Consider the following 10,061-nt stretch of genomic DNA (forward strand, 5'->3'; position numbering starts at 1 on the left):
AATAACACAAATTTATTTTTTTTTAATAATTTTAAATAAAGAAAATTATAAAAAAGAAGATTACAAAAAAAAAACAAATCCTAACTTTTATATTTGTTTTTTTATCTCTTCTCTCAACACCAAGACTATTTCTAACTCGTCACTCTGTAGGTGATTAATCGGCTGTGGTAGAATTTTCAAATCATCCCGTCTTTGTTTCAGGGCATCTCTAGCGGCATCTCTAGCTTCTTTGCTCCTACGTATTTCGGCCCTTTGTTGTTGGAGTACGTTGAATGTATCCAACTTGCATGAAATGTCATCCAACTGGTCGCTGTATATTCCCCTACGCGAGCCAGAACTCCCAGCTGAAGGCGACGCCGATATACGATGCATAACCTGCTAAATCGGGCGTAGGAGAGTGTATGAAAAACGGCGTAGGGTAGGTATTGAATCTTTGGTTTGAAGATGTATAGAAGATGTGGTTGATGAATGTGGTAAAAAATGGAAGAAAAATATGAGTTTTATAGTGAAAAAATGGAAGATTTTTTTTTATTATAGCTGTTGGCCAACGGCTAGCCCAACGGCTCTTTTCTTTGGGTCATTCACAAACCGCCATGTCACCTTGCTCCCCCGCCCCACGCCCGGCTTGAAACCCAAGCCCCAAGGGGCCACGCCAAAACTCCCGCCCACCCGGGGTGGTGACTTGGGCGTTTTGCCCCAACCCACGCCCAAACTCCCGCCCCATACCCCACGGCCTAAAGACCTATTTTTAAACAAAGGCCGTGGGGTATGGTGGGGCGGGAGTTTGGGCTTGGGTTGGGGCATTGGTTGACATGTGGAAGCGGGTGGCAGACATGGGAAACCCACTACAACACACGGTATGGTGGGCGTGGGTTTGGTGGGCTTGTGGGCTGACCCGCTGGGCAGACCCAATAACACAAATTTATTTTTTTTTAATAATTTTAAATAAAGAAAATTACAAAAAAAAAAAAGAAGATTACAAAAAAAAAGAAGATTACAAAAAAAAAAAAAAATTCCTAACTTTTATATTTGTTTTTTATCTCTTCTCTCAACGCCAAGACTATTTCAAACTCGTCACCCTGTAGGTGATCAATCGGCTGGGATAGAATTTTCAAATCATCCCGTCTTTGTTTCAGGGCATCTCTAGCGGCATTTCTAGCTTCTTTGCTCCTACGTATTTCGGCCCTTTGTTGTTGGAATACGTTGAATGTATCCAACTTGCATGAAATGTCATCCAACTGGTCGCTGTATATTCCCCTACGCGAGCCAGAACTCCCAGCTGAAGGCGACGCCGATATACGATGCATAACCTGCTAAATCGGGCGTAGGAGAGTGTACGAAAAACGGCGTAGGGTAGGTATTGAATCTTCGGTTTGAAGAGGTATAGAAGATGTGGTTGATGAATGTGGTAAAAAATGGAAGAAAAATATGAGTTTTATAGTGAAAAAATGGAAGATTTTTTTTATTATAGCCGTTGGCCAACGGCTAGCCCAACGGCTCTTTTCTTTGGGCCATTCACAAACCGCCATGTCACCTTGCTCCCCCGCCCCACGCTCGGCTTGAAACCCAAGCCCCAAGGGGCCACGCCAAAACTCCCGCCCACCTGGGGTGGTGACTTGGGCGTTTTGCCCCAACCCACGCCCAAACTCCCGCCACATACCCCACGGCCTAAAGACCTATTTTTAAACGAAACAAAAGTACAAAACCTTTAAACTTAACTTCTCCTGACAAATCTTGCGGACTATTTTAAAAAAATAACTTCATTTCTCCTTTTCCAAATACAACAAACTATGATTAAAATTAGAGTAAGCAAAAATTGTCCTTTATGTTAATAATAGATTGCAAACTTTATCCTTTACCTTCAAAAAATACAAAAAACGTACTCGATGTTTGCAAAGCATTGCAGGATACATTCTTTAGCCCTAACTTAGTTAATTTTTTTGGTTAAGTCTATCTAAATGGAGCCCACATGATGGTATTTTGGTCAATCACCCTGTATCTATATTATATAAATACTCCTTTCTTTCTCTCTACCCCCTCTCTTACGAGTTCCCTACCACCACCATCAACCACCACCTCCCCCACCTGCCACCACCCCCTTTCTCACTCTCTCTATAAATCCATAAATACCCATCAAGAAGGGGTCATCTACAAACAATCAGCCCACAACCACCTATGATCACCACCACCACAACCAACCAACCTTTCTTGTCCATAACACTGTCTTCTCTAATTAGATCTGGCTCAGATCTTGGTGGATGGTGAGTTCAGATCTGAAGGATGGTGAATTTAAAGGGTTCGTTTTTAGTTAGGGGGTGGTGGTAGGTAGTGCGTGATGGTGGTCGGATTTGGCAGTGGCGTGTAAGAACGTTTATGGTGGTCGTCGTTTTTTTAGATAGAGATAGGGGAGAGAGTTTAGAGAAACAGAGAGAGTGTAGATGGTTTATGTGTGTGTATATATGTATTTTTATATGTATATATTTTAATCTGTTTTATTTATTACCTTTCATTTTATGTTTATTAACTCGAGTAAATAGTGTAAAATACCAAAATACCCTTATGTGGGGTCTACTTGGACAGACTTAATCATTAAAATTAACTAAGTTAGGGTTAAAGGACGTAACCTGCAAGGGTTTGCAAAATCGAGTTCGTTTTTTTGTACTTTTTTAAGGTAAAGGATACAGTTTGCAATCTAGTGTTAACATAAAGGACAATTTTTGTATATTACTCTTAAAATTAAATCATTGATAATCTTCTTTGTAAATTTTCCCATATCTAAGAATCCGTGAATTTCCATTAGATCTTTAACCGCAAACACGAAAAGATGAGGGATTTGAAACCATGTGCTAGATCCCTTCTATTGGAAACTTATGTTATCGTAAACAAATTTAGTTTCATGACAGGGCAGTCAACGACGGAAGTGATAAACATTCTGAGGAGATTTTTGGGAAAGTATCGGGAGAACAGGAGGGATTTACATATCGTGTTCATTGACCTAGAAAAAGGCGTATGACAATGTGTACCTCGTAAATTGATTTAGGATAGTCTGGAGGGAAGAGGGGTTCCAGGGAAGATATACATAATAATCAGGGAAGACGTTCGCGCGCCAGTGGAGGATATTGATTTCTTCCATGTGGAAGTAGGCCTACATGTAAGGACCTGCAAAAATGTCCCTAAACGACCCGTAAGTGCAAACCCGGACCCCTGAAACCCTAATGTTCATGAAAAACCAAGAAATCAAGAATTTTAGGCTTCACGCGGGCCGCGTAAACCATAAGTTAAAGCCTGCGCGGGCCGCGACAGGACAACTGGTGACCGGGACGCGTTCCAGGCCACGTGTCAGCCACGTGGCGGACCTACATGTGACACGGTAGCCCTAGTTGTAGACTAGGTGGCCCTCGCGGGCCGCGTAAGATCTTAAGAAGGTTTACGCGGGCCGCGTAAAACCTAAAAAGTTGCTATAAATTGCCTGTGCATGGGACTTGCTTTTGTGCTCGAAAATTTCACTTTAAAACGAAATTTACTGCTCAAATTCGAAGTTTTAAGTAGGGAAACGCTGCTACGAATACAGGGTACTAACTCGATCGCTGCTACAATACAATGTCCGATTGATTGAAGCCGATCCGATGAATATTTAAGTGCTGCCCGTATTTGGGCTCTACTTTGTCATTCGTCGTGAGGGTTTTGATTTCGTGAGTTTATCGTAAATATTGTATTAAGTTACTGACCTAGTTTCGTGTGCATTGTTATTTAACTAGGTTACAAGGTCAAATCAGTAGGCAAGGTTCTGTCCAGTTAAACTTGCAATGTGAGTCATTCTCTTTTTATCAAATTGTTTTCCCAAAACCCTACTGGTTTTCAAAGTTATAATTACAGGGATTAAGTCTTTGAAATCTTCCATTACTGCCGGTATGTGGGGTTTTGTATACATTACTTGATACCCGTCACCATTGGACAACGGGTTAGCCAATGGGTGATCTGACCATAGTCACAGATACGGTCGAGTGACAAATACCGATTTCGGGTAATTGGTTGATAGAAACAATGTAATCACCCTTAAAACTGTATATTATAACAATGTGTCATTTTGTACAAATTGAATGACTCGCCAGTATTTCCCCGCTGATAAAATCTTTTTAAAACATGTTTCAGGTGACTTACTGTGAACCAAGGAAAAAGTGTCGCGTAGCACTAAAGCTTGAAGAGGTGGCTCAGTAAAATAAATAAACATATTTTGTAAAACAAGGAATTTCCTTGTGAAATTCCTTTATTGTAAATTATGGGGTTTTATCCCAAAAGTGTGAAATAAAATAATTTGGATGTGTTCAGTTTTAAAACGATCCTGTTAATATTTTCGCTGCCAAATCAAATATAAATACCACGGGTTTCTGTCCCGCGACTCCGAAAACGGGTAAAACCAGGTCGGGGGCCGTGACAGAAAAAGGTGGTATCAGAGCCACCGATTTAAGCCAAATTAAGTATTTAGAAATACTTAACTTTTCTGATTGCCATTTTGTGATTCTGTGAAAATTTAATTTACAATAAATAAAATTTTAACTTAAAATTGTGTGTGTTTCTTCATCTGTGCTAACAACATGAACGAACTATCGGAGGCACTCCGAAACTTCACTATCCATACCACCGATATGGACACCACAGGAAACCCATCCGGCTACCAAGCAGATACTGAAGAGCCAATAATATTCCAGGCCTAGGCCCAGGAGAAACCAAAGCCGAAAAAGAGGAGGATAATTTTGGATTGGAAACGTGGGCGTAGGAAGAAGCCAGCTGCCCAAAAGGTTAAAAAGACTGAGGATCCAAAGGATAAAGGCAAAGGAAAGGAAATCGGGGAAAGTTCAGGGCAAGCCCAGGAAATGCCACCGTGGGAGGAGCTGGATCGCAAACTGGCAAATAGCGACCTCATTGGACCTGCCGATGAAAACCTCTTCAATTACCCAGCTGAATCACAACTTCCAGTTAATTTGGAACCTGCTATCCTAGATCCTATTGTCAACCCCCGGCCTCTACAAGGAGAGCTGGAAGAATGGTGGACAACTGACTGGCAATTTCAGAATCTCTTGAATAACCCTAACACCTATTTTCCCCAGTTTGACCCTTAGCCTGCACCAAACCCACCTATGAGCACAGAAAACTTGGCTGAACTCCGCCACTATGGTGAGGAGTTGGTGGACACAGGAAATCGAATTCGAGAAGTGGGGGAACAGATCTCATGGAAATATGACGAGAGGGAGCGTCGTTTCTGAAATGCCAGCTGACTGTGGTTGTGTGGTTGTGTGTTTAATAATAATAAAATAATAATAAATAATAAAATATAATCATGTACAATAACTTAAAATAAAACTTCTGTAAGATAACTGGCGTGTATGGATGCATATGAAAATATATAAAATATGAAAGTCGCAAAGTCGACAATTTTGGCTATACGTGTTGACGTGATTATGTGCGATTGCTTTACTGCGTTTGGTTGTTATTTCTTTTGTGCCAATAACTTATATATATTGTTAATTATCAGATGGAACACGCTGTAAATGAACCAGTTAACGAAGTTAACCAATCCGAGCAAAACAATGAGGATCACTTTCTTAATAGGCAAGATATAGAAAATATTGTTGCCCAGGGAATAGCAAATGCTATCTCAGCAATCGTCGCTGCTGTTAAAAGCCCTGTTGAGCCCTCACAAGCTAAACCAAGTAAACGCACACGCGACGACAATTCTAGTAACAGTGTTAACGGAGGCGGCAATAATGACAACAACGGAATTCAAGCCCCAATACTTAAGAAAATGAAAGTTGCAACACCTGGTTGCACTTATAAAGAATTTCTTGCCTGTAAACCCGTTGAATTTGCAGGCAATGAAGGGGCAACTTCCGCACTACGTTGGTTGGAGAAGACCGAGGCAGTAATTAAAATAAGTAAATGTGCCGAGGAGGATAAGGTCATGTATGCTTCTCACCTTTTCAAGGAAGAGGCGTTGGAATGGTGGAATACGGTGTTGCAAGCCAAGGGAAGCGATCTGGCATACGCTATGAGTTGGGAAGAATTTAAGCAATTGGTGGAAAGAAAATTCTGCCCCGAATATGAAAAAGAACATATGGCCAATAAATTTCTGAGCTACCGAATGGTGGATGTTAACTGTCGAGGGTATACTTCGAAGTTTTTCGAATATGCCAGAATTGTGCCAACTCTGGCTTCGCCAGAACCGGTACTTATATCTCGCTATATTTGGCGTTTAATCAGCGAAATTCGTGACATCGTTAAAGCCGCGAGACCCCGCACAATTGACGATGCGGTGGAATTAACCAATACCTTAACTGACGGGCTGGTACGGACGCGAGAAGAAAACATGAAAAAGGAGTTAGCCCAAAAGATTACCCAAGGGTTCCGTGGGGGTAATATTTTCAAGAAAAAGGGAACTGGGCAGTCTTCCAACCCACCATTCTGCAAAAATTGTAAAAAGAAGCATTTTGGAAGATGTAATGAAACTTGCAACTTCTGCAAAGCTCTAGGGCATCGAGAAGAGGAGTGCAGAAAGAAAACAAGGATATGCTACAACTGCGGAGAAGCTGGACATTTTAGACCAGAATGTCCAAAGCTGGTCATTTTAGACCAGAATGTCCAAAGCTGGTCAAACCAGCTGATAATAAAGCCAAACCTGCCGAAGGGACTACTAAGAAAAATGCAAGAGCCTTTCAGTTGACGACCCAAGAAGCAGATCTGATCCCTGATGTGATAGCTGGTACGTTCCTAGTTCATGACGTTTACGCAAAAGTATTATTTGACTCTGGTGCAAACCAAAGTTTCATAAATACTTCATTCTGCCAAGCTCTTAAGCAACCTTTAACTAAACTTAGACAAGTTTTTACGGTAGAAACGACATATGGGAATTCTGTTAACATAGATAAGGTTTTACAAGAAGGAAAGATAGAACTCTTAGGCCATAAATTTTCTGCAAACCTGTTACCTATGAATTTAGCTGGATTCGATGTTGTGTTAGGAATGGATTGGTTAGTAGCCAACCATGCTCGAATCCTCTATGATAAGAATTCCATATAAATTCATACACCTGCAGGAGAAATAATTATGATTACAGGAGATAAGCCGCGCACACCCTTAAAGTTCATTTCAGTAATGAAAGCTGCTAGTTATGAACGAAAGCAAGGAATAGTATATATGATTTTGGTAATCATTAGCACTAAGGGTAAGGAACTTACAGAAATTCCTGTAGTATCGAAATACCCGGACGTATCTCTGGAAGAACTACCAGGATTACCTCCAGATAGGGAAGTAGAATTTAGAATTCATTTAATTCCTGGAACTGCACCAATAGCCTAGGCACCCTATCTGTTAGCACCCACCGAAATGTTAGAACTGAAAAAGCAGTTAGACGAATTGCTCAGTAAAGGATTTATACAACCTAGTTCGTCCCCTTGGGGAGCACCGGTGCTGTTTGTAAAGAAGAAAGATGGTTCAATGCGAATGTGTATTGATTATAGGGAATTGAATAAGGTTACAATTAAGAATCGATACCCATTACCTAGGATTGATGATCTTTTTGATCAACTTCAGGGAGCTAGATATTTTTCTAAAATAGATTTACGCTTCGGATATCATCAGTTAAAGGTACAAGAAGAAGACATACCTAAAACTGCTTTCAGAACTAGGTATGGTCACTACGAGTTTACAGTTATGCCCTTTGGGTTAACAAATGCTCCTGCAGCATTTATGGATATGATGAATAGAATCTGTAAGTCGTACTTGGATAAATTTGTGATTGTCTTCATTGACGATATACTTATTTATTCCAAAAGCCAGGACGAGCATTGTGAGAATTTACAGGCACTCTTAACCCTGTTAAGGAAAGAGAAGCTTTACGCCAAATTCTCAAAGTGTGAATTTTGGCTACAGGAAGTGCAATTTTTAGGACACATGATGAATCACGAAGGTATTCACGTAGATCCCTCCAAGATAGAAGCGATCACCAAATGGAAGGTCCCGCAATCAGCTACGGAAGTTAGAAGTTTTATAGGATTAGCTAGGTACTATAGGCGCTTCATTAAAGATTTTTCTAAGATAGCAATGCCATTAACTAAGCTAACCTGTAAAACAGTTAAGTTCGAATTGGGGCCTAAACAAGAGGAGGCTTTTAAGATTTTAAAGCAAAGGTTAACAAACACCCCAATTCTAGCCTTACCCGAAGGAACGGAAGATTTTGAAGTTTATTGTGACGCTTCTAAGTTAGGGTTAGGATGTGTGTTGATGCAATGCAAAAAGGTAATTGCGTATGCTTCAAGACAATTGAAAAAACACGAGCAAAATTATTCGACTCATGACTTAGAATTAGGAGCGATCATTTTTGCCCTTAAAGTTTGGAGACATTATCTGTATGGAAGTAAGTTTATTGTCTATACAGATCATAAGAGCTTAAGATATATATTTGGGCAAAAAGAATTGAATATGAGGCAAAGGAGATGGATGAAAATTTTAAGTGATTATGACTGTGATATTCAATATCACAAAGGAAAAACGAATGTAGTCGCAGATGCCCTAAGTTGTAAATATCATGAAAAGAAAAAACGAGTTCGTGCTCTTAGATTAAATCTACAATTAGATTTAATGGATCAACTGAAGAATGTTCAAGCAACAACGATCAAGGATGATGCTAAAGGAATGAAAGGGAGGATAAAAGAATTAGAACAAGGAACTGATGGAATTTGGAGATTCCACAAGAAAAGGATTTGGGTACCTAAGCAAGGAAACTTAAGAAATAAAATTTTAGAGGAGGCCCATAAATCTAGGTATACCATGCATCCTGGTAATAATAAGATGTACCAAGATTAAGAAATAATTTCTGGTGGATAGGAATGAAAAAGGACATAGCTAGATATGTATCTAAGTGTCTGACCTGTTCACAAGTTAAGGCAGAGCACCAGAAACCTTCAGGGTTACTCCAACAATTGGAAATGCCTGTATGGAAATGGGAATTAATAACAATGGACTTTGTTACTAAATTGCCCAAAACCAGGAAAGGTAACGACGCAATTTGGGTAATTGTCGATCGATTAACCAAATCAGCTCATTTTCTACCCATGAAGAAAACCTTTAGCATGAAGAGATTAGCAAAGTTATACGTAGATGAGGTAGTATCCTTACATGGAGTCCCACTCTCCATTGTATCAGACAGGGATAGTCGTTTCACTTCACATTTTTGGACAAGTTTCCAAGAAGCAACGGGGAACCGATTAAACTTGAGTACTGCATACCATCCCCAAACAGATGGACAAAGTGAAAGGACGATCCAGACCCTGGAAGACATGCTCAGAGCATGTGTAATAGATTTTGGTGGAAACTGGGATAACCACCTACCCTTAATTGAATTCTCCTATAATAATAGTTATCATGCAAGTATCGAAGCTGCCCCATTTGAAGCACTGTATGGACGGAAATGTAGAACCCCAATTTGTTGGGCAGAGATAGGAGAAAGTCAATTATCAGGTCCCGAGATTGTACAGGAAACCACCGACAAGATACTCAAATCAAGGAAAGACTGAAGACCGCTCGAGATCGTCAGAAGAGCTATGCAGACAATCGACGTAAGCCACTGGAATTTGAAATCAGAGACAAGGTACTCTTAAAAGTTTCTCCTTGGAAAGGAGTAGTCCGATTTGGTAAGAAAGGAAAGCTAAGTCCAAGGTACATAGGACCATTCCCAGTAATCCAATGCATAGGATCTGTTGCCTATCGCTTACAACTACCAGAAGAATTAGCCATAGTACATGACGTATTTCATGTATCTAACCTCAAGAAATGTCTATCTGACGAATCACTGGTAGTACCTCTTCAGGATATAGAGGTAAATGAAAAGCTAAAATTTGTTGAGAAACCACTCCAAATAGAAGACAGAAAGGTCAAGTTTCTCAAGCACAAAAGACTAGTACTGGTCAAGGTCAAGTGGGATTCAAAAAGAGGACCTATCGGAAATGAAGCGAACGTATCCTCACTTATTTCTATAAATCTCGAGGACGAGATTTTAAATAAGGTGC

The sequence above is a fragment of the Helianthus annuus genome, chromosome 4 (assembly GCF_002127325.2).
Source record: "Helianthus annuus cultivar XRQ/B chromosome 4, HanXRQr2.0-SUNRISE, whole genome shotgun sequence".
Lineage (NCBI taxonomy): Eukaryota > Viridiplantae > Streptophyta > Magnoliopsida > Asterales > Asteraceae > Helianthus > Helianthus annuus.